The sequence below is a fragment of the Pinus tabuliformis genome, chromosome 7 (genome assembly GCF_031772625.1).
Source record: "Pinus tabuliformis cultivar Carrire ecotype Pingquan chromosome 7, CPIR1, whole genome shotgun sequence".
Lineage (NCBI taxonomy): Eukaryota > Viridiplantae > Streptophyta > Pinopsida > Pinales > Pinaceae > Pinus > Pinus tabuliformis.
In genome coordinates, this window is record NC_142293.1 from 1,627,078,040 (window position 1) to 1,627,100,739 (window position 22,700).

The window sequence follows — 22,700 nt, forward strand, 5'->3', positions numbered from 1 at the left end:
CTACTGTGTTGTCAGTGATTAACTTATTTGGGCAACCAAAATGAGACAAAATGTTATTATCAAGGAATGAAATTATTACCACATCCGTAGCTTGCCTGGTGGGAATTGCTTTGATCCATTTCATGAAATAATCAGTCGCCGTGAGGATCCACCTATGCTGAGCTGAGGAAGGAGGATGGATCTCACCAATGAAATCCAAACCCCACTGCTGAAAAGGGGCGCTTACCTCAATAGGCTTAAGTGGAAAAGGCTGTAATTTCTGTCTTCCTTCAAAAATCTAACATTTATGATAGCTTTTGACAGTCTTATACACATCAACAAAAAGTGTCGGCCAATAATATCCAACTCTCAAAATCTTGTTGGCCGTTGTTTTCCAAAAAGGGTGACCCCCGCAATCTCCTTTATGGAAATCCTCCATGACCTGCTTCGCTTCTTCTTCCACCAAACAATTCAACAAAACACCACCGAGATCTTTCCAATAAAGTGCAGAATTCAAAATACAAAACTTAGCAGCCTTCAACTTCAATGTTCTACTTTTTTTCTTGGCCATTCCGGGAGGTGATGACAAATTTTGAAGCACAAAAACAATGTCTGAATACCAAGGAGAAAGGAGGAAAATTTCTAATACTTGAGTGGGAAGATTTTCTTCATCTTCCTCGGACATCGCAGCAATTAGATTAATGTCCAAGGTGTGCAGATTTGACTCAGCCATAAGTTTTGCCAGCCCCTGTCCTTTAATGAGCTTTGTCGGTTTGATTTCTACATCATATTCCAACAAGGAAGCTATCCATTTGCCTCTCCTTCCCTTCGGATCTGTTTGCACTAGGACATCTTTGACAACAACATTAGGAACATAGGCAAGGATGTGAGAATGCAAAATATAAACCCGAAAATCTTTCAATGCTTTTACCAATTAAAGGGCCTATTTTTCAATAATATTATACTTTAGTGCTGCATCCCTTATTGGTGTCTGTTGAAGAATGCAATTGGTTTTTGGAGCTGGTCTCTTTTCTGCATCAAGACCGCTGCCATAGTATGATCCGAGGCAAAGGAAAACAAAATAAAATCCTGAGTATAGTCCGGGCTGATCAAAACCAGAGTTGAAGAAAGAGCTAATTTCACCAAATTAAAAGACTTAACCACTTCCTCTGTCCACCTTACTGCACTATCCTTTTTCAGCATGTTTGTGATCTCTCTTAAGTGTTCTGCAAGATTGGGAACAAAGCGGCGTAGGAAATTTATCTTACCATTGAAGGATTGGATTTCTTTCTTACTTCGTGGGAGATCAATCTTTTGAATAGCCTCCACCGAGCTGGATCGATTCGGATGCCCTCCTTTGAGATTATATGCCCGAGAAGCTTGCCTTCATCCATGGCAAACAAGCTTTTCTTTGGATTGAGCGAGATGCCATACTTTCTACACCGCTGAAAGACAATCTTCAAATGATAAAGGTGCTCTTCATCTGTATTGGAGAAAACTGTTAAGTCATCAAGATAAACAACAAGAAAAACATCTTTTTCATTGGAAAACGCTATATCCATCTCCCGCTGAAAGGTTGCACCAACATTTTCAATCCAAACGGCATATTTGCATAATGAAAAGTTCCCCACGGAGTGGTCAATGTTGTCTTGTCACGATCATCCTCATGGACCAGAATTTGGTTATATCCTGAATAACCATCAAGTAGTGACATCTGTGATGCTCCAACTACTCGCTGAAGTATGTGATCCATCTTGGGCAATGGATAATTGTCTTTCAAGGAGACTTTTTTCAGATTTCTAAAATCAATGCATAATCGAATCTCACCTGTTTTCTTGCGGACGGGAACCAAGTTTGATATCCAATCTGAAAATCTGATAGGGACTATGATACCATCTTTATACAACATGTTCACCTCCTTTTTGATTGAAGGCAACAACTTTGGATTGATTCTTCTTAGCTTTTGGCGAAAATGCTTTTGATTTGGCTTGATCGGGATCACATGCTGAATTATACTTGTGTCATATGCCTTCAAATCTGAATAATCCCAAGTGAATACATTAGTAAAAGAGGATAACAAATTGATATATCTTTCCTTTACCTATGGGGGCAGCGCCTTCGATAATTTTACCATCTTGGGATGTTCAGCTGATCCAATGTTCACATCTTCAACTCCCTTTTCAGTTGGCAGCAAGGTCGGTTTTTTAGCCACATCGTCCTGATCGAAAAGCTCCTCTAAAGGTATTAAACCTTTTGGAATGATGTTATCTTTGAGCTGCAAAACTTCCATCTGATTTAATTCCATATTCTCATCACCATCATCATACTCCATATCAATAGAAATGTCCTTGAATTTAACTTTATTTTGCAGAAATTCATCGATCTCATCATCGTCTTGGAACACTTGCCAATACCTTTGATTGTCGGGCATAGCCGGGCGATGCTTCACATGAATCTCAAACTTGTTGTTTGAGTTCATAGGAATCTTCAAATTTCTTGCTGCTGTTGCAAGTGAATTTGCAATTACATTCTGAGCTTGTGGCACACAAGTTATAGTGTAATTAGAAAATACCTTCAAGATGTCTAACACCGCATTTCGGTAGGCCCGCATTTGAGGACGCTTTGCTTGATACTTGCCTTTCACTTGCTTGATGACTAACTCAGAGTCGCCATACACTGAAATCCTCTTAGCATTTAATTTTCTAAGCACTTTCAAACCAGCAATCAAAGCTTCATATTCAACCTCATTGTTTGAACAGTCGAAAGCTAATTTATAAGAGCAGACCCTTACATTACTCGACACTTTGTTTGGGGCGAAAACTGGGCTGTGTATCCAAATGCCAATTCCAGCACCTTCCCTTCCTACAATGCCATCAAAGTCCATACTCCATAGGCCTGTTTCATCCTCTTCCAAATGCTGAAACTCTTTTTCTTTACCTTGCTGTCCATCATTATGTTGCTGCTGTCGGACTGCTGATTTTTCAACGGTGCCATCAAGTCTTTGCCGCTCTTGTCTCAAGACTTCTCTAAAATTTTCAGTAATCTCAGGAATGTCTTCTACTTCCACTAATTGGCTATTTACATCATTAAAACTATCTGAATACAAAACAAATGACTCTAGATCAGTATGTACATAGTTGATCGGATGATTTACCGGTTTCTCCTTGCTAGTAATCATGTACTTCATTTTCTGCTCCCGGTATAGTTTCCTCATCTGGCTGAACATGGGAATCGTAGCATAGGAGAAATCAAGTTGCATTGTCCCCTTAATCTTTGCTCCCCAAGATCTGGAAAGAAGCATGCCAAATCTAGGAGGTATATCTGCCACCACCACATCCATCAAAACATTTTTAGCCGGAATCTGATCCAAACTGACCACCAAATCTTTGATAAGCCTGATGCACCTTACTCTACCGGAATCAAAAGAGTAAAGGTCATGGTATTTTCTAGTGATGTCCAATCCCAATTTCTCCATGATGGATTTTGGTATAAGATTATGAGAAGCTCCGGAATCAAACATAGCATTATTTAAAACAAAGTCATGCACCCTGAGACTGATATAGAAAGGAGCAACATCACTATCTTGGGACTGACCTTCCAACGTTGGCCCAAAGATCAACTCGGGACTATCATCCTCCACATTTACCATGTCTGATGATGGATCTAAGCTCAAAATTTTAGACACCTGAATTTTATAATTGTTGTTCTTCATCAACTCGATCAAAGGAATGGATATTTTCAACTTAGCAATTTCATTTTCTAAGTTAAAAACTGCAACTTTGTCTACCTCTTTCGCTGGAACGTATTTCTTTTCCGCGTTCTCCTTTGACACATTTGGCTGATTTGGTCTTTCACTTGCTGATGTCATTCTGCTACTTCTAGGATCAGCTGTCTCTTTTCCCTTTTTCTGGACATTGTGAGGATCATTCTTTGACGTTGTTGCCTCCTTCCTTTTCTGAATTGGATTTACAGGCACATCTCTGTTTCGAAGTGAATATTGTGGCTGCTGAGCCGACAAGGCATTCATGTATCCTCTTTGGTAATCATCGGACTCTTCCTCAAGCACCTTCTCATTCGCTAAAATAAAATTTTCATCCCCTCGTTCAGCTGGATTCTCGAGTACTCCTCATCTTCAGTGATGTAAATTGGCATGTCATCAGCATAAAGAAATGATTTTCTTCTCCAATCACATTCTCCTCCTCTTCTGATTCCGGACCAAGTACAACATTCTATTGTAGAGGTGTCTGCACTTGCTGCTGCGCTGTTTGATCTTGGGCTCGTTGCTCTCTTTGTTTAATCCTGTATTGGGGCTGCTGCTGGCCATGAAAATTAGGATTTCTGATTTGTGGTTCAGGCTTGTCAAGTTTCAGTCTATCAAGCATCTGTTCCACCTTTCAAAGCACTTGATCTGATGAGAAAGGCTCTTCTTTTATAGTGAATTTCTTTTCAACTCTTGCTCTAGCTCTCTTAGCCAGCAGATTTGCTTCAACGCTGACCACAATCTTCTGCATGTCTTCTAAAGTAGTTGGATCTATTTCTCTTAATTGGTAAGCCATATCAATGTCAAAACCATCCGGAAACTTTATCAAGGCTAACCCCATGGGTGGCTTTATGTGATCAGGGATTGCATTGTAAACTGAATTGAATCTAATGCAGTAATCTTGAACAGACTCACCAGCATTTCGTTTGATGTGCTCGTACTTGGAAAGAATCTGAAGGGGATTTTTCTTCACTTCCCAGCGGTTTAAGAATTGTCTCTGTAGATCAGCCAATGTAGTGAAACTGGCATCTGGAAAGGCCCTAAACCATTTCCTTACCTCACCACCAAATGTTTGTACAAACAGTCTCATGGTTACATTTTCTGCATCAATCTCATGAAGATCGAAGAAATCTGTCATTCTGTCCACATGTTGCTGAGCTGTGACACCATGAGGAGTGCCATCAAACAAAGGAATTTTTCTTTGATAGTCGGCCGGCATATCATCCAGATTTTGAGGCAGTACAAGAGGTGCAAAACGAGCAACCATTTCTCTTGGTGGATTTGCAATCGGTCTTGGTGATGCTGGGGGAGTAGGTGGAGCTGATGTATGGGGGGTATGAGGAGGTGTGTGTGGAGGTGAAGCAATCTTGGCTATTTTAGGAGTAGAAGGAGTAGATGGAGGTGATACTACTGCAGATTTTTGATCAGAAATAGTAGGCTGCACAGGAATGGTAGGAATGAAAGGAGGTTCGGTGGGAATTCTTGAACTAGACGCAATTGCGGATGACCCAAGGGTTGCAGAAGTAGTCTCTAGGAAATCAACAATATTAGAAGCCACAATTGTAGTCTGGAGCTGATTCAAAATATAATCATCAATGGATTTATTAGCCCTTTCAGTTTCAAGATTTCTAATAAATTTAGGATTTAAGGCAGTTGAAGCAACGCCACTTTCAGATTTGGTTTCAAACAAAGACAACTCAAACTGCTCATCAAATTCAAGATCCTCAATATACTCAAAACCAACAGGACACGATTGAGATTTGAACACGAGAATGATAGAACTTCCTTGGCGAACAATTCTTGGAATAAGATTGGGATTTTCGTAGACAGGAGGAGGATCAGGATCCAGATTTGCTCTGGTATGTCTTCTGGAAGCCAGTGTGCTATTATTTCAAGAAGTCAAAAGGACATTAACAACTAGTTCAGCCTGTCAAATCCTAAACTTATCATCCAAAATCTTAGAATTCTCAGATGTACTGGGGTGATCTGCAAGTTAGATACTCCGTTTATAAGACTAGACTAGAGATTGACTAAAGTAGCGTTTATCTACTTGCGCTAATGCAAAGCAAAAGCGTTTCGAAGGCTACCTGGCTAATCTTCAGGCTCCGTCTATAGTTTATAAAACAAAGAATACCAACAAGCAAATAATTTATTCCCCAGTATGGTCACCACTATGTTAGAGCCTAGATTTACCTCAGGCTGAAAAGGTAGGATCTAGGGCCAACATCAAACCATGCGCAGCCTCGTAGCTAGCCCTATGAGGACAAGAGAGGGCTCTCTCCGGGTCAATCTCAGCAAATGATGATCGATGGGCCTTGATATGACTGAAATATCTTCTAATGTTAGGCTAGGTATGAAGTGTAAGGATTTGATTAGATTTTTTGGGAGTTTTGTTGGAATCAAGGGAAAGGCAAATTTGGGTCCGGGGATGAAGGCCAGTTTTGTAGAGTTCTTATTGGGGCAAGAAATCATTTTGATGCTTTGATTTGCAAAGGTGGAGAGTTTCAGACAGGTGAGAAGCTAAAAAGGGCATCAAGAATCCTCTTCAAACTGAAGAAAACATTGAAAATTAAACAAAACTGAAAGGCAGAGCACAATAATCTAATGAATTCTACCTTTGTTCACTCATTTGTTTAATTTCAGAAGAAAAATAGAAAGGAAATGGTACACACAAATATCAGTGAACTTACAAATTACATAGAGAAAAACACCATCAAAACACAGAGCCACAGGGATCCCAAAAAGTGTTGCAAACCCTGGTCTTTCCTTTGCCAAAAATGCAGAAATCAAATGTATAATGGAGTGCCAAGCAATCCCAAGTGTCCAACCCTGAAAGGGTCTGAGAAATTACATGATATAGACAAGCCTAACTCCTTCCCATGCCTCTAGGGGTCGAGCCCATCATTCTAGGAGCTGTTTCAACCATATCTAAACAAGGAACTGAAAAATAGGCAATTAAACAACTTGCCTCTAAATAAAAGGAAACTGATTCATTCACTATCTTTTCACCTTTTAGTGAATGAATCTACATGGATGAGTATCAATGTGCCAAAATTACATCAAATTCATGAATTTACATTAAGATAAGTCAAAGGTTACATGAAAAGTGAAACTAGTCAAAACTAGGCGAAATTCTGAGCTGCTGAGTGAAAAATAGGCCAAATTCCCCTATGTGTTGCCCCTGAAACCTGTATGCGTAGCACAACTTTGAGGCTGATTTTGAGGGCTTCCATGAAGTCCAAATTGAGCTCAAAATAGCTCTTTGGAAAGCCCTACCTGTCTACTTTCCAACCCAAGTGGAATTTCTGTATTTGGTGTCCATTTTCCCCTCCAAAAATTTTCATTCTCCCAACACTGCTTCCTGTGGGTGCAAAAGGTGGCAGAGAGGTCATTTTTTGCGTGTTTTTGACCCTTTAGGCAACCCAGAACTTGATGAAATCCTTAGGTAATTCATGAGCATGCATAAATTTTTATAAAAAATCTAGAAATGAAAAGTTTTCCTCCAGAGGATCTCCCAATTATAAGCGCGCGCCAAGTGGCGCTACGCGTTGGGCAGGAAAATCTGTTTTGAAGCCAAAAATTTCAAAATTGACAAAATTTTCTCCAAATTTGTTGAAATTTGGACTGAAGGTCCATCATCAAGTATCATGCTCAGCCAAAGAAGCTTCGGCCAAGATTTGGAGCCTATCATGCCTTTTGCATCGTTTTAGTGCCTTCCTTAGTCTTGCCTTCAGGATTTTGATCCTTGCTTTGCAAACATGAGTTCGTGCCCAATAATGATTTTTCATGTGCCTGAGCATGTCCTTGTCTTTGTTTGCCTTTGACAATAGCTTCTCAAGATGAATATTGACCCTCTCAAGCCAAATCTCTCGGTAAACCTCTATCTCCTGCTCTAATGAAGTGAACTCTATCCTCGTCCTTTGGGCAGCTTGGCGGTTTTGTCGAATGTTTTGTAATTCTAGGGCTGTATATTGATCCTCCAGTTGTTTGTTTCACTGCTCCAAATAGTTTATGCCCCATTGAGCTCTCTGTAACTTGTTGGTCAATGCATCTATCTCGGCCTTTTGCTACTAAATAATCTCCCTCAGCTTTGAGCTAGGAGAGCTCACATCATCATCAATGAGTATGAAATCAGTGTCTAGGCCTCCTGAAGGGCCCTCATCCTGCATAGGCTTCTTGCCTTTGTCCTGTACCTGTACCTGTGCTGCTGATGATGGCAACGAGACCCCTTCCACCCCAGGTGGAGATAGTACTCGTTGGGCTGCTGCAAACAATCCTCTCATGCCTCTCTGATAGGTGACATATGTCGGCACACTAGTAGTCTCTGCCTCCTGACCTCCATGCTGGTGTGAAGGTTCACCTGCATCATGGAAAACCTCCTGATGAGCTGCTGAAGCTATGAAGAACTCACGGGAAATGAAGTCTTCCCATGTGATACCTTGCAAGCCAAGCTGATGTACAACAATGATCTTGATGAGCGCATAATGGTAAATGCTATTGTACTGTTGTTCAGGAGTCTTCTTCTACACTAGATTAGTCACCCTCTCGATGTTTCGGCACATGAAATATGGAATGTTCATCATCTTCACTCTCATGGAATGCATCAATAATCTGATATGGTACGCATAGAGGTGTGAGAAGCGGCCCTCACAACTGAAGTATCCGATAATGAGTCTCATCAACGGCACATAGGATTCTTTCAAAAATCGAAATTGGAACACCTTGCTGAGCTGTTTCACATAGCTGGGCCTGATGTATGGTTCATAATGTACTTTTTCTACCTGCTGTCTTTTGTTCCACTCCTCACCTACATTTGGTATTCCGGTTGCTTGAGAAATGGTCTCTGGTGTGAAGGTGAAATTTACACTAGCAAGAGTTACCTGACCATTATGCAAATGTAAAACAAACAACCAAGCCAACTCGTAATGATGCTGAATCTGAGCAATCATTTCATAATAATGAAAGCATGACTGCTGTTGGAAACAAGCCATGGCAAGTGGGCAGGCCTGCAATTCAGTCAATGAGGTGGGCTCTTCTCTAACATGTCTGCCACCCTTACGAGGCCTCCTCGGTGCATGAAGTTCTGTGGTAGAATCACTGTCTTGTTCATATGATGACTCAGTGTCTGTCTCCATAATGTCCATGCAAGGTGTATGTTTAGCAGCTTGTTGAAAAGGAGAATTTGGTACCTTTTATTTCAATGCCAAATATGTGCCAAGTAGGAAGGGACTGTGATAAATAGGGACAGTGGGTATAGTGGACTGTGGGAAAAATATGGTTCAATCAAGTGAAGGTGAGGACAGTCACTTGACTGTGTTTGGAAATTGGGATTTGGGGATTTTAAAAGTGAAATGAAAGAGGGAGAGTGATAGGGAATGATAGGGTTTAGGGATAAGGAAAAATAAGAACAAGTGATATGAGTGGTTTTGGGATATAGGGAAATAGGAGAGGAACTATATGATGATGTGACAGTAAGGGGAAAGGAATCACAGGTGGGAAATGATAGTATGACAGTGAGTATTTAGCATAGAAATGACTTTAAAACACCATTTCAAAAACCCTAAGGAGCAGTTTTGACCAAAATGAGAGGGTTTATGTTTGGCATTCTATTGTGGTCACCAACAACCCCCCTCTTTGTTTGGTATTAGCAATAACACCAAGCAAATGGGGACCCTTAACAAAAAATCCAAAAAAACATTTTATCAATTTTTTTTGTATTTTAGCTCCCTAAAGTTTTATCGCATCGCGAGAAGAGAGTGAAACGTTTTCCTATGCGCATAATAAGCTGCGAAGAAGCGACGTGAAATTCATCGCATTGCATATATTGTGAAGCGCTCTTAAATGAAAAACTTAAGGAATCGCCGACGGCCGATATGCGACGTCGCATATCGCAACATCACATAAGCAGCACACAATGATTGGATGACTAAGCGCAATCTGCGATATCGCGATCTGCGATATTGCGATCTGCGATGTTGCGATCTGCGATGTTGCGATCTGCGATGTATGCAATCATCAATTCCTGCGATGACACATCTTGACGACGCAATCCTCGATACTGCGATGCGAGTCGCAGAAATCACTCATCGCAAAATTTCCTCGACACAGTGTTCAAGGAAAGCTGTCTGTAGATCAAAATTTGGCGCGTGCCTTAAAGGAAATTAATGATTGTACGCCAAAGTATCCAAGAAGGATTGCGTGTGTTTTTTGAAGAGTCAGTTCATTATGGGTGTCATGATTATGCATTCATTAGAGCTTAAAGCTTTCATGTCAATCTTTTCGTCATTACTCTTTTCCTTTGCGTAAACTGTAAGGCAGCAACTAACATAAAGCAATGTGCAGGAAACATCTAAGGAAAAGGGGAAAGCGTCAATGCTCGGAGAACAGAGTAGAGATGCCTTCGCAAATGGATGCCGCATGCAACAGGACCACAGATTCCAGAGTATCACTCAACAGATACTGATGTCAATAGGCCATCCAAAACTCAGAGTCAAAGGCGCACAAAAGCAGCATGTTTACAAAAGATCCTGAAGCTTAGACTGGGTAAAGCAAAAAAGAAAAACGCTAAAGAAGGAAAACGCACCAGAAAAGCCTGGAACAAAGAACGGAAGCAGTTTTCAATACAGAAAGTTGTTCAGAGAACAAAGTCCCTAACTCATTTAGTCATTCGCAAGGCCGGAAACCGAAATAGCAATAGCACAATCAGTTTGAGAGAAATTTGGGTTATTACCAAGTATACACATAGTGAATACACCAAGCTAGAGGAAGATTTTCGAAAATATCTTCTAGTCTGCTAGAAAGCGGTGCCAGCTCTTGTTATTTCTATTTTCGTAGCTCAAACGAAAAGAGAAACAACCAGCCGACTCTTCGCAAGCGAATGTTGCATTGCTTACAGCACTGAGGAGCAAATACAGAAACGGTTAGAAATTAGATTCAATTTTTAGAAATAAATTTGCTTTAGTAGAAGGGTGGTCATTTGAAACCGTGTCCTAAATTTATGTAATTAAGATTAATTAGTTAGCAGTATTTAAACCCTTCTCAGGCATTTGGAGAAGGGTCCGGAAATTTGTCAAAAAACTTGTCCTCAGAACATGCACTTTTGCACCCTCGGAGGGGGTTTTTGATGAATGGATGGATCGAGATTTATCAATGTTTGCATTTGATGTCTGCTACTGATGTTGCACTTTTGTACTCTTAGTAGATGTTAGAACAAGTAGAGATAAATCGTTGTTGCTTGAAGCTTATGGGTAGAATTAGTCATAAATGGTACTTTTATCTCTTGACCAATTCCTGCTTATATTCTTAAAGTGATATGCAGTTTTCAGTTGTTTATATGTTAATGCATGAATGTGTGGGTTACCATTTGGCACTTCTGTATGGTGGAGTCATTTATTTGTGTTTGATATATGAATAACTTATTATGCGATATGCTGTTCACAACTGTTTTGCTTAACTTTTTATGCAAAGTGGTTTATCTTAATTGATTTCTATTCTTATGATAGCTGAATGATCTTTATTACCAGTTATTGTTCGAAATCTCTTTAGATCGCATAATAGAAGAAATACACCCCGGGTTAGCGTAGATTAGATGTGTTGTTTCTCATTAGATTACAATAGCATAGAGTTAGTTTAGAAGTTTGAATTAAATTAGCTTTAAATACTCCTAGATCAGCATCATCCAACTCTACACACACAAACACCCCTTAGATTGGGAAATTGGTCCCATTATCCCCAGTCGGACCTGCTATATCAAACGGATAAGGAGCTGCCAACCAAGGTCCAGACCGGGTGGGTATCTCCCTTGTTGTCGACCCGATTTTCGGGGCTTCAACATATTTGGCGCTAGAAGGAGGGCCCGAACTATGAATGGCACCTAAATCAAATCTAAATACCATTTTGAGAGTAAATCGCCCTCATCAACTCCCCCGACTTCCCCAGTACATTTAAATCCAGAGTCAGAAGTTGCTCGAGTATCAACCGCTGCTACATACCCTAATATTTCAGACCAATTTACCATTGAACCCCCTGAAGTTCAAACTCTGATTCGCAAACTCCAGGGATTTTCTATTTTTACTCAGAGGTCTGATAAATCTCAAAGCAGCGTGACTTCGCAGTACAATCCTGCTCATCCCCTGACCAGATTGAAGAGTGAAAAATTTGGCATCCAGCCAACTGAATTCTCTCTCCCCACCAGGAAAAGAGCAAGGAAAACACCACCAGAGTCTGACAGTGAGACTCTTTCATCTACGTCGTCCATTTCAACTCCCTCACCACAAAGTCAGCCACCCACATCTTCATTCCAAACCACTCATCCATCTTCCACAACCCCTCCTCTTTAATCATCAAAGATCATAATATCTTCATCTTCCCAGCATCAGGGATCATCCTCTGCACTTTCATTTACTAGCAGCTCAACGATGGCCCAGTCTCCATGGAACAATCCTGGGGCAGTTTTAATGCCTCCACCCTTAAGCCAAATACCGGCCCATCCTGAGAAATGGCTACCCAAATTCAATCCAGAAGCAGGCATGCTAGCTGAAGGGCATATTAATAATTTCATGCTTTCTGTTAATCTCAATGGAGTTACCAACGAGGATGCTGTCGTCCGGCTTTTTCCCTATACAATGCAAGGAACAGCCGGGTCATGGTACTTTTCATTACCTTCCGGGTCTATCACCAGTTGGGACATTTTTCAAAGTCAATTCCTTACCAAGTTTGGTGATGACAGATCAACGACGACGTTAATCAATGACCTATCCAATCTTAAAGGCTAAAGCCGAGCCTAGAGAACCCATCAAAGATTTCAATTTACGGTTCAATAAAATCCTCAACAAAATTCCCACTGCTTCCCAGCCCAGCGAAGAAGTGAGATGTGAATGGTATATTACGGCCTTACCATCAAACTTGGAAATCTTCATGGATAGGGCAAATAAGACAACCTTAGTTGAAAACTTGACAGAGGCGATAGCAATAGAGAAACGCGTAGTAGCCCTGGAAAAAAGATCTGCGATAGAGGAACGCAAATCTAAGAAAGTCTCCTTCAAGGAAGACCCCAAGAAAAAACAAACGAAAGACCCTTTCAATTTGGAAGGATTACAAAAAGTGTTAAAAACCATGTCCAATGAGATGATTGACATAAAAAAACAAGTAGCAGAAACTTCTTCAAAAAAGCCCTACAGAGCTTTTAAAAGAAATCCTTCAATGGATGTGAAACCACCCAATGCTATTTCAAATGTCGAATCCGAAGAAGAGGAAGAATAAGAGAATACCACTGAAGGGCAGACCGATGACGAAGAAGTTGTGGAACTACAAGGAATGTGGGATTTCATCCTCCCGCAAGAAGAAGATCAAGAAGCATTTCCGGTTAGCACACGAAGCAAAAATCAACTTGATCCTCCCCAAACTATCCCTAAGCAGAAGGGCGCAAGCCCTACAGCAAAAGATAAAGTCGCAACAAAGAAAACAACCGCTAAAGCGACTCAACCTAGCCCAGTCCAATCAGATCAAACACCTCCATCAAGAACACTGATTGTGTCGGATGAAATGGAGTACAATATTATTGATGACATGAAAAATACTAGGGCTAATATCACTCTTTATGAGTTGAGCAAATTGAAACATCAACAGAAGATAATGATGAAAGAATTACATGCCGTGCCTACTACATCTTTGCCTACAGCTGTAGCTTCTCGCAACATGGGAAGACCTCCAACCAACACGATCAATAAGGTTGACCCAAATGACATCGCCTTGATTGGAGGAAGATCAAGGTCTCACACTCCCCCTTTTCTTCTCACTTATGAAATTTTCAATAAAAACGTGCACAATTGTTTGGTAGACTCTGGTGCTTCAACGAATATTTTACCCAGATCAATATGTGCCAAGTTGAATGTTCAACCACAAAAATCCGCAGTGCGCATAGTTCAGCTTGATCCATCTCAAGTCGAAGTGATTGGTGAACTTAATCAAGTGACCATAAGATTGTCGTCTAACCCGAAGGTATGTCAGGTTATTGACATTCTAGTAGCTGATATCCCTGAATTCTATGGCTTAATTCTTAGCAGGGATTGGTCCGAAAAACTCCATGGATACTTCTCAACCGACTGGTCGCACATGTGGTTACCCTACAATGGTAAACCGAATCAAATAAAGGTTGAACGAGAGTTACACCAGAAGTACATAGTAACGGAATTGGAGGGAGAAAATGAAGCAATAGCATACAATAGCAGTATCATAGGCAATTACTCGGTAGATTCTTTCCTCAACAATTTCAAAGCTCATACCTCACCTTACTTAGAAAATTCAGTTTTATCCCAAGTCGAAATTTTTTCCCAAACTGATAATTCAAAGTGTGTTAATTTTTTAGATAAACCTGTAAATACATCTTTGTTTTGGAAATTATATTTTGATGGCTCTAAATATAACGAGGGAGCAGGAGCAGGATGCGTTCTGATTAGCCCAGACGGAAATAAGACCATGCTTACGTGCAGACTTGAATTCGATTGCACAAACAATACAGCGGAATACGAGGCCTTGGTGCAAGGCCTATACAAAGCAATCGGGTTGAACGTTAAGTACCTTCAAGTCTTCGGAGATTCTGAGATTGTCGTCAAACAGGTACGTAACACCATACATTGCCTATCAGGTCATTTGAAGCACTATCAATCTTTAGTACAAGATCTGACTGCACATTTCATAGCATTCAATATTTTGTCAATCCCAAGACTCCAAAATGCGAGCGCAGACCTGTTAGCTAACGTAACCTCTAGACTTATTCCCTCCGAAGATTTTAATCCAGATAGATTCTCAATAGAATTAATCTTTAGACCGTCCATCCCTGACAACATTACAAACTGGAGAGTATTCAATGACGATCCTGACATTGTAAACTTCCTCACTTCTGAAGGATCCTACTCCAATCAAATAATTGACGAAGACCGTCATGATCGATAAATACAACAAAATAGCACTGATAATGCTATACCTAAATCGATGGTTAAGTTAGAAGACTTATATGATTTGAAAAGTCGGTTTAAAAGGTCTACCAATTCTAAACTCTACAGTTCGACTCTGAACTACGAATTAGTAAACCTAGGAACCGATGATAAACCAAAAGACGTTAATCTAGGCCACGGCCTAGCCCTTGAAGAAAAATTAGCGTATATCCGTCTTTTGAGACAATACAAAAACGTTTTTGCCTGGAATTACGATGAGCTGAAGACATATGACACTTCTATCATTCAACATACTATCCCTATGATTGACAATGAAAAACCTGTCCAACAGAAACTCAGAAAAATCCACCCCAATTTAGAAAATCAGATAAAGACTGAGCTAAATAAGTTATTGAGAGCCAGAATAATTTTCCCCGTCAGACATTCCAAATGGGTTTCCAATATGGTACCCGTTAGAAAGAAAAACGGAGATATTAGAATCTGTATCGATTTTCGGAATCTCAACAAAGCCTGTCAAAAAGACAATTTTCCCCTCCCACCCATGGAGCAGATATTACAGGCAGTAGCAGGCTCATAATTAATGTCTTTTTTGGATGGATTTTCAGGATACAATCAAGTGCTGGTACATCCCGACGATCAGTTAAAAACCACATTCCGAACTAAATGGGGCACATACGCATATCGGAAGATGCCATTTGGTTTGATCAATGCCGGCGCTACATTTCAGAGAGCCATGGACATCGCATTCAAAGGTTTAGTCAATAAATCTGTAGTGATTTACCTGGACGATATAACAGTGTACTCCAAGAAGCGAAGCGACCATCTCAAAGACTTGAAACAAATCTTTCAACGATGTTTAAGGTATGGGATTTCACTTAACCCAAAGAAATCTTTTTTCGCATTAAGTGAAGGAAAACTTCTAGGATTCATAGTGTCAAAATCTGGTATTCACATTGAACCTGACAGAATCAAAGAAATTTCTGAAATATCCATGCCTCATAACAAAAAAGCCATGCAATCTTTCCCTAGTCAAATCAATTTTGTGAAGAGATTTGTCCCAAATTTTTCACGTATTGTTTCTCCTTTGCAAAATGTGATTAAAAAGAATTCAAGTTTTAAATGGGGTCAAGATGAGCATGAAGCATTCAACTTGATCAAACAAGCTATCATTAACGCTCCATCTTTAGAAACCCCGAATTTTTCAGAATCTTTTATCTTATACACATTTGCCTCAGAGAAATCTTATGCCGCGATTCTAACTCAAGCAAATCAAGAGAAAGTGGAAGCTCCAATCGCATTTTTTAGCTCGAATTTACAAGGTGCTGAACTCAACTATTCAGACGTGGAGAAACAGGCATATGTTGTTTTCAAAGCGATCAAATATTTCAGACCTTTCTTACTTAAAGTCCATACTAAGGTCATAGTACCGTTTCGAGCGGTAAGGAACCTTCTAATATAGAAGGATGTGGGCGAAAAAAGAGCAAATTGGATCACCGCTTTACAAGAATACGATCTTGAGATCAAACCAGCAAACATTGTAAGAGGTCAAGGCTTCTGCAAAATGTTGGCTGGAGCATCGCAAATTCCTGAGAATTCATCTGAAGAGGTACATACGTATGAGGTAAGCCTAAACGATGCAGAATCATTATATGCTGACACCATTTATTATCTTAAGAACGAGTATGCTCCATCACACCTGGATCACACCAAGAAAAGAGCTCTGAGATTGAAAGCTAAACAATACCAGCTCATAAATGATGTTCTGTTTAAAAGGAATTACGATTCTATGCTTCTTAGGTGTCTTGAGAAAACTGAAGCCGAAAAAGTTTTGCAGGAACTCCACGATGGACTAGCGGGCGTACACTATGCTGGAGATGCTACTGCACATAAAATCTTACGTGCAGGATATTATTGGCCCACGCTATTCAAAGACTCACATAGTTACGTGAGGAAATGCCAAGTCTTCCAGACTGCTACAGGGAAACAAAAGAAACCATCCATGCCACTATAGCTAGTAAACATCGAGCAACCATTCAGTCAATGGGGCTTGGACATAATAGGTGAGATCGTTCCTCACTCTTCTAAGCAGCATAGGTACATCCTCACAGCAACAGATTATTTTACTAAATGGGTAGAAGCAGTTCCTCTCAAGACAACTAATTCTGAAAACATTATTGAATTCATAGATCAATATATAATCACTAGGTTTGGATTGTCAACGGCCTTAATGTTTGATAATGCCTCATACTTTTCTGGAAATACAATGATTGAGTTTGCACTTAAAAGAGGGTTCAAACTGAAATATTCAGCCAACTACTATCCGCAAGGTAATGGATTGGCTGAATCAACAAACAAAAACCTGATCAGAATTATTAAAAGAACAGTCGACCAAAACCAAAAGAATTGGCACAAAGCGTTAGTAAATGCTTTATGGGTAGATAGAATAACGAAGAAAGCTTCAATCGGCACTTCTCCCTTTAATTTAGTTTATGGGAAAGAAGTGGTTCTTCCAACTCACTTAGTCATCCCCTCTTTGTCTTTAGTACAACACATTGATGAGGTATCTACCTCCTCCATACAACTAAGACAAATGGAAATAATTAAATTAGAAGAACGACGAGAACAAGCTAAGAAAACCCATGCTCATCACCAAGCGCTGATAAAATCCTCTTTTGACTCAAGCATAATGACCAGAAAGAATTTTCAGATGGTAGATTTAGTTTTGAAATGGGATAAGGCTCATGAGGAAAAGGGCAAACATACAAAATTTCAGAAAATGTGGCTTGGTCCTTTTCAGATTGTAGAAGTCATAGGCCCATCAACGTTTGTGTTGCAGGATTTAGCAGGTAGAAGAGATTCTTTGCCTGTTAATGGACAGATCCTTAAAATATATTTTCCATAGAAGATCACTCTTCTATTTTTGTAGGATAGTTTTTAGTTTTTATTTGTTTTTCTCTTTCTTATAAATAAAACCAGTTGTAGATGGTCACTAAAAGGGTTCATGAAAAAGACACCAATTCTCTATCAGATTTTGAGCTTTTCGCTTGTACAAATAGCAAAATTTTTCGAAAAATCTAATCTTTATTATTGACAGGTAGAGTTAACTTTAGCATAAATATGATACTAGTTTCAACTTCAAAATTTGATGAAAGCAACCTTTGGCAAAAAATTGTTTTATATTAGCACAATGAAAGGTATCAATAATAAAATAAATATTCTCTGTAAAACTGCTGTTTTCAAACTCTATTATTGTCATCCAGAGCTTTCTTAAGGAAAAACAATGACTTCCTCCCTGCTAAAGGAAATCGCAGCATTCAGAGGAACAATCCGAGAAAACACTATATCTCAAAGAATAAGAGGTATCATCACGAGCCGGCTTATCATGATCACAGATATTATAACTTGCTGACTTTGCCAATACTGTCCACCAAAACAGGGCAACGACTTAAGATTGTTGCAATCAAAAGACAAGGGGTCTCATCACAAGCCAGCTTGTTCAGCAAAAGTGTAAATCAAGTGAATGACTGTGTCATAATTTGGCCACCAAACCAAGACATTGTTCTTTAGAGAATAAAAAAGGAAAAAGTGTCAAAAAGGGTTTTTCTCTGAAAAGTTGTAAATAGCTTTAAGCAGGATAAAGGATCATTGCTGGGTAACAGGTAACCCTGTCGAGGCTATGGACGCTTGCGGGCAGCAGAGGCTCTACCTACGACAAATGAGCATATTTTAAAAGCCAGCACGCAGAGAAGACCTTATTTTATCTTTAAAAGACCAAGTAATGTCTGGTGTGAATACAAGAACTAAGCCTGAGGAAACAAGAAATTGGAATATGAAAAGGTTGAGACAAAGTATCATTTGATAGGATAAGGCGTAATGTACTCTATCTGTCCATAACAAAATATAGACATATGAAAATTTTTTCTGCTTCAGAAGTTAAAATTCAATAGAAAAGCAGAGATAACTGGTTCTTCACAGTGAATCGCCATTGTTGTGGTCACCAACAACCCCCCTCTTTGTTTGGTATTAGCAATAACACCAAGCAAATGGGGACCCTTAACAAAAAATCCAAATTTTTTTTTTATCAAAATATTTTGTATTTTAGCTCCCTAAAGTTTTATCGCATCGCGAGAAGAGAGTGAAACGTTTTCCTATGCGCATAATAAGCTGCGAAGAAGCGACGCGAAATTCATCGCATCGCATATATTGTGAAGCGCTCTTAAATGAAAAACTTAAGGAATCGCCAACGGCCGATATGCGACGTCGCATATCGCAACATCGCATAAGCAACACACAATGATTGGATGACTAAGCGCGATCTGCGATATCGCGATCTGCGATATCGCGTTCTGCGATATTGCGATCTGCGACGTTGCGATCTGCGATGTATGCGAGCATCAATTCCTGCGATGACACATATTGACGACGCAATCCTCGATACTGTGATGCGAGTCGTAGAAATCACTCATCGCAAAATTTCCTCGACACAGTGTTCAAGGAAAGTTGTCTGTAGATCAAAATTGGGCGCGTGCCTTAAAGGAAATTAATGATTGTATGACAAAGTATCCAAGAAGGATTGCGTGTATTTTTCGAAGAGTCAGTTCATTATGGGTGTCATGATTATGCATTCATTAGAGCTTAAAGCTTTCATGTCAATCTTTTCGTCATTACTCTTTTCCTTTGCGTAAATTGTAAGGCAGCAACTAACATAAAGCAATGTGCAGGAAACATCTAAGGAAAATGGGAAAGCGTCAATGCTCGGAGAACAGAGTAGAGATGCCTTCGCAAACGGATGCCGCATGCAACAGGACCACAGATTCCAGAGTATCACTCAACAGATACTGATGTCAATAGGCCATCCAAAACTCAGAGTCAAAGGCGCACAAAAGTAGCATGTTTACAAAAGATCCTGAAGCTTAGACTGGGTTAAGCAAAAAAGAAAAACGCTAAAGAAGGAAAACGCACCAGAAAATCCTGGAACAAAGAACGGAAGCAGTTTTCAATACAGAAAATTGTTCAGAGAGCAAAGTCCCTAACTCATTCAGTCATTCGCAAGGCCGGAAACCGAAATAGCAACAGCACAATCAGTTTGAGAGAAATTTGGGTTATTACCAAGTATACACATAGTGAATACACCAAGCCAGAGGAAGATTTTCGAAAATATCTTCTAGTCTGCCAGAAAGCGGTCCCAGCTCTTGTTATTTCTATTTTCGTAGCTCAAACGAAAAGAGAAGATGACCAGCTGACTCTTCCCAAGCGAATGTTGCATTGCTTACAACACTGAGGAGCAAATACAGAAATGGTTAGAAATTAGATTCAATTTTTAGAAATAAATTTGCTTTAGTAGAAGGGCGGTCATTTGAAACCGTGTCCTAAATTTATGTAATTAAGATTAATTAGCTAGCAGTATTTAAACCCTTCTTAGGCATTTGGAGAAGGGTCCGGAAATTTGTCAAAAAACTTGTCCTCAGAACATGCACTTTTGCACCCTCGGAGGGGGTTTTTGATGAATGGATGGATCGAGATTTATCAAAGTTTGCATTTGATGTCTGCTACTGATGTTGAACTTTTGTACTCTTAGTAGATGTTAGAACAAGTAGAGATAAATCGTTGTTGCTTGAAGCTTATGGGTAGAATTAGTCATAAATGGTACTTTTATCTCTTGACCAATTCCTACTTATATTCTTAAAGTGATATGCAGTTTTCAGTTGTTTATATGTTAATGCATGAATGTGTGGGTTACCATTTGGCACTTCTGTACGGTGGAGTCATTTATTTGTGTTTGATATATGAACAACTTATTATGCGATATGCTGTTCACAACTGCTTTGCTTAACTTTTTATGCAGAGTGGTTTATCTTAATTGATTTCTATTCTTATGATAGCTGAATGATCTTTATTACCAGTTATTGTTCGGAATCTCTTTAGGTCGCATAATAGAAGAAATACACCCCGGGTTAGCATAGATTAGATGTGTTGTTTCTCATTAGATTACAATAGCATAGAGTTAGTTTAGAAGTTTGAATTAAATTAGCTTTAAATACTCCTAGATCAGCATCATCCAACTCTACACACACACACACCCCTTAGATTGGGAAACTGGTCCCATTATCCCCAGTCGGACTCGCTATACCAAACGGATAAGGAGTTTCCAACCAAGGTCCGGACCGGGTGGGTATCCCCCTTTTTGTCGACTCGATTTTCGGGGCTTCAACACATTCAAATTCTAAAAACCAACCTTTCAAACCACACCCAACACCGATCAATGGCAGATTGCAAGATGATTTGACTTACTTGGAGAAGAGGGGTCAAGAAATTTGGAATTTGATTGAAGGCAATGACAAAAATTGGCTTGTCGGCCCTGTGCACCACGTGCACAACCCAGTGTGTCGCGACCGGTATGTGCGTTGCACACGTTATAATTAACACGGTGATGTGTTGCTGTATGCGCCGCTATTACCTCCCAACGCGCCACGGAACACTCCAATACACAGTCCCAGCCTCAAACATAAATTTTTGCTCCTCCACAATTTTCCTTTGGGTCTTTGACAACTTCTTGTGTGAAAATGACATTTGAATGGTGAAAATATCTTGTATAGTCATGGATTTGATTTTTGTTTTGCAACTACCCACTTTCTTATGTTTTGAATTTGGCACTTTTCACCTTTAATACAAACTCTGTTTTTTTGTTTCCATTTTGACTTTTTTGACTTGAATGATGAAACTTTTGTCAATTTTTTGCAGGGATGGTTGGCATTGGATTTCGACAAAGGATGACCAAGGCTGTGCCTGAAATACTTCATGACTAAAAAACTTTAAATATTACATATTTATTACAAACCATAAATTTGACGATAAGCATTATTAATAATGAAAATTTTGGAATGGAAACTTATTAGGAACATCCTCATGTGCCTGATGGCATTATTGGTACTTTGAAGACAAAATTTGCGAAACCCTAGACCTAATGACTGAAATGACTCTTGGCTGACCAAAAGACCATCTATAATGATTGTGAAATTGACTTTGATGAACTTTGATGATCAGACACGAACCAGCAGGTACATGACATGAGGGAAGTAGGGAGAGAAGACCCTTTCGTCAGAAGATTGACACTCCTAATGGAATGCAGATGATCGAGCTGAATGAGACACCAGAAATGAAATGCAACAAAAGAGGTTTTGATCTCTGACGGAGGGCTGAACAGATGGACTCTCACAGGTCCCAAATATTAATATAATGTAAGGATGTAGCATATCACAATTTTCTTGTTTGTTTTTGATTGTAAAACTATCATGTTTACATTTCATTTTTCTTTTTTATGGGCTGTCATTTTATCTTTTCAAATATTTTTATTGCTATCTTAGTACCATGTTTTATAATGTAATTTTATAGTATGTTTGCATGAACAACTTTATATTAAAAGTTAACTATCAACCATGTAATAGCCCTAGTGAAAATTCCATGTAATAAAAGTCAATAAGGGAAAAATAATAACCATGGTTGAGGGACACTTACTCCAAACCGAATGATGGGAAAGACATCCTATTGTGGGCATTAATTTGGATATTAATGGATAAGGAAATTGGAAAAGGCAATGACTAAGGTTTTGGAAAGGAAAAATGACATTTTGGCACATTTATTTATGAAAATAATGGAAATTAGGAGAAAAGGGAAGTGAAAGGTCACAGGTTGCATGTGAGGAGTAAAATGAAGAAAAATAATGGAAAATGAAGAAAATAGAGGCTTCATTCATAAAACGGCTTCTGAGGATTAGGACAAAGAATTTTATTAGTTTAGTTTTGGAGCTCTCTCATTATTATCTCTCTCTCATAATCTTGGACACTTATTTTTCTTGGAGCACTCTTGGAGAGTGTGGCATACTTGGATTTTTGGAGCAAGAAGGCAAGTGAAGAGTAGGAATGTGCAAGAGGACATCAAAATCAACAACTACAATGAATTTTGCTTGCAGACATTGATTTTCATGTATGTTTTCCTCACTATTTTTG